Genomic DNA, 6,000 nt, shown 5'->3' on the forward strand with positions numbered 1-6,000 from the left:
TGAAAACATCATAAAAGAGAGATATTAAAACAAATGAATCAGTGCCACACACAAAAAATGGTAAACCAGGGATGTATATTGTAGCAGCATATGTGAATGCTTTTTTTCTGATTAAATCAACACATTATAAACACTTAAACATTCCTTAAAAGAAACTGTTTACATGTTTTTGACTATAAGATTTTTCCATTTTTTCTTTGAAAAAGTTGACAAAACAAACCCTTTTTTTAACCATCTTTGACAGTCTGAACACTGATAACACACTTTTACATCATTTAAATGAGCACAGTTACAATTTACACATTAGCAATTTTACTCTACATGTGAAAGAAACAAGAACACGGGGCCTTGCACGATTAGCATCGTGATGCTACACTTAGCGGCTATCTTAGCATATTTAACTCTTCACATTTTCTTTGACATCCATACATTCTAACTGGTTTTACTTAAATAATAACACAATAACAACAAAATAGTCATATATAAATATATATAAACATAGAATACACTCACCAGAATGTCTCAGTAAACAATCAAGGAAAGCAACTCTTCAACTTCAGCATGCTTCCACAGTAATTCAACTTCATAGCGAGCATGTAAACCAATAAACCAGTCATTTAACTTAATTTCAATATACATACCCATTTTAATCAAACAAGTCAGCATTACTCACATTCTATATGTTTTCTCCCAGCTGCTTACACATAAGTTTTTCTGCTTTGCAGCCTTGCAAGCGCTCTCTGCAAGAGAGGCACACATAAAGGGGCAGTACTAATTTTTTAAAGTAGTGCTTAATAAGTGTTTATTCAGAATTTGGGATACAAAATGGAAGGGGTTACAGTTGATGTGAACTGAAGTCTGTGGTGGTCATGTCTGTCAGCGCTTTGAAGTGAGATTCTGTGTTGTGTTGATTCCTGTCTCTCAAAATAGGGTAAAATGAGAAAGTTCCTATCTTACTAAGCCCAGTTTCTTCTAATTAGAGATCACTATCATAAATCCAGACCTGGCTAAATGACTGCACCACCCAGCTCCAGGATTAACCACCAGATAGCTTTATAGGTGAGTTCTATAATATATTCAGCAATTAAACTGTACCTCTTACCATCAACCCTGTAATTATCACACCCACATATAGTGGCTCTTACTCCCCAATACATTAACTGTATTATGCAATAAAAATAATATACTAGCTAAAGTTTCTCTTTCAAATATTGTATCAGAGGTTCATGGCTTTATTTATATATTTATTTATTCTATAATAATTAATAACATTCTGTACCTTTGTTTTATCCGTCTCTCTGGACGTACTTACCCATTAATCTCTCTTGATACAGTGAAGGTTTTTTATTCAGATTAAATGGAATAAATAATCAATACTACTGTATATTTTTTATTTTAATGAAGATGTGTCAATTAGAGATTTTGGGGCCGATCACTGATCACCAAGATCATGGTCTGTCAATTGCCGATCACTGCCAATCACAGAATGGCAGGGGAATGGGAATCTTTTATCTATAATCTAGCAGAGTTTGCACCATTTTTAGAAATGAAATTAACTATATATTAACTATATTGAGGAAAAAAAACTGTAGAAATAGGCTACAGTCAATATCTTGAAGAACCACCAAGTGTTTATTTTAGAAAATGAGAACTTAAGGCTACTGTAGGCCATCTTTCCCAAATAAGGCAGAGTAACTTAAAATTATTCCAAACAAAGAGGGGTCAGTCAGACCAACACACATCAGATCAGCTTAATGGGATTTAGCCTCTTAATACACCGATTACATTTTATAATTGGCAGCAAAATGTAAAGCTTGTTACACCAAAATTGGCTACTGCCACAAAGGACAAAACTATGGCAATTGGTTTTTTTTCTGTTATTATTATGAACGTCTGATGTAGTTGAGGAACATCAGATCCAAAAAATAAAATGATGAAAGCTACTGTAAGCCAATGCCATCCTTTCTAAATAACAAGGCAGAGAAACAAGGAGGCCAAGCAGATAGTTACACCCAGATGAACTTGGGATGGTATGAGGTTACATAGGCCCAGGCTACTTGTAAAATGTAGATAAAATGTAAATAAAATTTTAATATATTTACTAAATTTATACATTTTTATAAATATGTGAAGCTAATATATACAGAAGCCTGTCAATGTTTGTGTTCACTGTTTGGTACAGCGTGGGGAGACGCACATCAGTTCGGTATTTCCTGCCTGAGGGGTCATATCATTGGATCAAGGCAGCTTAGCAGGCGATGGAACCCTTTATCCTCCACAACGGATAGAGGTTGTTCGTCGAGGCAAATTAATTCCATAATTCTTAACGTGATGTCTTTCCACCTCGTACTATCCCTGCTGTATGGTTCACATCGTTTAAATGTATCACTGGTTGAGGAATGGGGATGTTGTTGGCTTCGGCTGGTTTAGTTTCTTATACTCAGCATATTCAGTTGTATGGCGTGTTCTAAAATGCCTAATCATGTTAGTGGTATTAAAATGCCGTTGCTTGCTTCTACCTCGAAGGATTTCATCACGACATACATTGCAAATGGCTAACTTTACGTCTTTATCGGACACTTTGAAAAACTTCCAGACGGGAGAACTCATGTTGCCACTGGTAAGCTCTGCTCTGCTGTTGTTTACCTGTGCGCCGTGCATGCACGTGTGAAAAAGTCGCGCGAGTAATTTACGTCACGTGATCTGCTTTTTTGATCGGCGCTTTTGGGGTTCGCCGATCAAGCTATTTTTAGCCAATATCGGCCGATCATGATCGGTGGCCGATCAATCGGAGCATCACTAGTGTCAATACATACAATCTGAAGGTCATAGAGAGATACACTACAGACCACTTTAGTCAATAATCCACAAGATCAGTTTGTAATACTTTTGTATCCAGCTTTTGTGCAATATTTCTTTGTGTTATACTTTGCATATATTTTGTTGATGTACTTTTTAATGTTGATTCTGTATTTATTGTCTAATTATAGTTATAGTGTTTTTTTTTCTATTATTACTGAGCTACCAGAGTTATAAATGCATTCTGACTTGCATCTTTCTGTTCAGATTAATGCTTCTCTCATACCATTCATCCTCACCCAGTCTGTAAACCCTTCAGCTGTGTATCCATCTTGAGACTCATTCATAATAATAATCTTTCTTTTCTAAACCTGGAAAAGGCCTGCAGAGAAATATTTTCTAAAGGTAATCGTCTCTGAAGTCTACGGATGAAAAATAGTGCATGTGTTTGTCATGTGTTTAGTCTTATATAGAGAACATTAAGATGTCTTTCTGTCTTCTCTGTCGATCTGTTTATCATTGTCTGTTGTACTGTCAGGTTACTGCTGATGCAGGCAATGCTAGCTGGTAGAAAGGCACTCTTAGAACTCTTAAAGTTTATGCAAAATCCTACAACAAATTCTTGCAGAAAAGATGGAATGTAGAATCCTATTAGAAAGCTAAAAACTAGTAACCAACCAGGTCAGGTGGTCTCTATGAAGGACATTGAGAAGATAAAAAATGAAAAAGAAAAAAGAAATTGAAAGTCTTATCACACATATTTGCACTTTATTCATAATGGTCATACTGATGAGCCACCAATCCAAATTCATCCATATTCAGTATAGTATTTTTAGATATTTTCTAGATATTTTCCCTTTCCTACTATACAGGTAATGTTTCTATTTTTATTGTAACTCTATTTTTTTCTACTTTTATGGCACAAACAGTCAAAAAGCATTTCACTACACGTCATACTGTCTATGGTTGTGTATGTGACAAATAAAATTTGAATTTGAATATTGACCTTTCAAATGAAAACGGTGATGATGATGATGATGATGATGATGATGATGATGATGGTTCATTTTTAACATGCAGCTGGGTTCTGAAAAAAAAAATAGCAAATGAGCTGTAAGCACATAATAGAGAGAGATGGTTAGATTTTGAATTAAATCACTGAGAAAAACTCAGACTGCCAAATGTTGCATGTACATGACTAATGTTACAGCAGCCTTAACAATATATTCTGTATGACTCCTAGGTGGGAGCAAAACATAATACGAATACCAGCATTATATCATAATGAAAACAGTGTTGCCCAGTGTGGATGCACAGTGTGGGTTTATTTTAACAGGGCTTGATCATGTCAAAAGACTACAATGTGACTTTTATCTGCATGTTTTTTTGCCATTAGAGATGCAAGAAAATGTCATGACATTTTGAGGGGTTAGGTTGTTTCCACTGACGTTCATAAATATTCGGTTTATGGAAAAAGACCACAGAAATACATTAAATACCTTTTTTGGAGAAATTAACCAGAGTTGTGTTTTGCCAACCCTTTTAGTATAACTACTCAGATTTCTGTCATATGCTCTGCAAACACAGAAGAATGACAAATTAATTTGAAAGTAATGAAAGAACCGATATCTATGTTACACTGTGGGAGGCATTTTGCTGCTATGATTTGGCTCCATTTGTCCTCTCAGAGGCAAGTCAATGCAAAGTTATTCTTAGTTTTATCACATTTTTTATCCTGTGATAAAACATTTAGACTCCGATGGGAGTGGTTTATTCCAGGGTGACAACAACCTCATCTACAGGGCACAAGAGCTCACTGAATACTGTAGTTTGAGGAAAATGAAAGTGATGCAAAGCAAAGGTCTCCATCACTACCACTGAGGTAATACTGTGTATTTTAGATGAATGCTGTTCATCCCTTCTGTAAATTTCCAAAGAGATGTATAATCTATGCCAAGCTGGCGGCTTGTTGCGGAGACTTTTTTAGTTTGACTTTTACTTTTAATGTTGTTCTTTTTTCTTTCGTTTGACTCACCTGAGTCTATATGCCCTTGCATTTAACAAACTGTTCATCTAAATATAACCTACAGTACACACACTGATGCACAAACCACTGAGTTGTGTTGCTTTAGTGTTCTATAACCACAGGGTTCAGAGGTGGCAAGCCTCATTAAATAAAGCAAGCTCAAGTAATAATGGCTACGCTACGTTAGCAGTGCATTGCTAAGCGGCCTGTCACTTCATGTACGCTGTGTGAAATTGTCAACCAGGGGTGAATCTATTGGTCGGGAAGGTTATGTATTCTGTGCATGACAGAGTCCTTTATGGTTCTAAACATCCTTCTCACACGAATAACTACTGTATGATCCCACTTCCATGTGATTAATTAGCAGTTGTCATAGGGACAGGCAGAATCAGTACTCTGACCTGTAACATTGTTATTGATCACAGTAGTGGAAAAGGAGCTTAATCTGTTCATTAGCAGTAACACAGATCATTAAGAGTGAGGTGAGGACTTCAACTGTGACATGCAAATGTGGCCATCACAAACAGAAGACACTTGAACAAAGCATTATGTGTGTCTCAACTTTGGCAGAGTGTGAGTCATTTGTTAGATTAACTGATCCTAACAAGCATAAGCAAGAAATAGGGCTATGCTGATGATGTTAATCATGCTAACAATAATTTGTCTGCTTGCCCTCATAGCAGCATTTCATCAGAAATAACATTAACATTTTGCACAGGTGTTTTAAAGGTAACCCAATGGGATTTTGGGGTAAACAGCCACCATGATAATCTTAATCATTGTTCATATAACAGCTGTAGAAACAAGAAACTGGTTATGTGACAATATGGGAGTTGAGTTCAATAAACAATTGGCTTGACAGTTTCTCCGGACATAAATAACTGTGTAAATATTGATGTAAACTTTAAAGTTGAATTGCCAATTCTGAATACACATTCATATTAATTATATGTTGTATTATATGTTTTTAATAATAGACACGGTAAACAAATGTATTATTATTTATTTTACTTCTCAATTACAGGCTGCAACTAATTACAAACATCAAATAAAATCAACCAGTAGTAAACCTCAAATGTTCAAATGGCTGCTTGCTTTACATGACTTTATTATAGGCTGTGGTTTTTATTCAGCTTGATGCCTTTAACTACAATGCTTTATGCAAACACAACCAT

At 35.5% G+C, this 6,000-nt stretch overlaps 1 long non-coding RNA gene across 1 annotated transcript in view; it reads right to left on the reverse strand.

Moving 5' to 3' along the window:
- Positions 1-1,019, reverse strand: part of LOC113659936 — a 50,375-nt gene extending 49,356 nt beyond the window's left edge. The window contains exons 1-2 of the long non-coding RNA XR_003444721.2: positions 674-1,019; positions 514-581 (exon numbers count right to left, since the gene is read on the reverse strand). This is a non-coding gene — a long non-coding RNA (uncharacterized LOC113659936). The remainder of the gene's footprint in view (positions 1-513; positions 582-673) is intronic.
- Between the last annotated feature and the right edge of the window lie 4,981 nt (positions 1,020-6,000).

This window comes from Tachysurus fulvidraco, chromosome 10, assembly GCF_022655615.1.
Source record: "Tachysurus fulvidraco isolate hzauxx_2018 chromosome 10, HZAU_PFXX_2.0, whole genome shotgun sequence".
In the NCBI taxonomy this organism is placed as follows: Eukaryota; Metazoa; Chordata; class Actinopteri; order Siluriformes; family Bagridae; genus Tachysurus; species Tachysurus fulvidraco.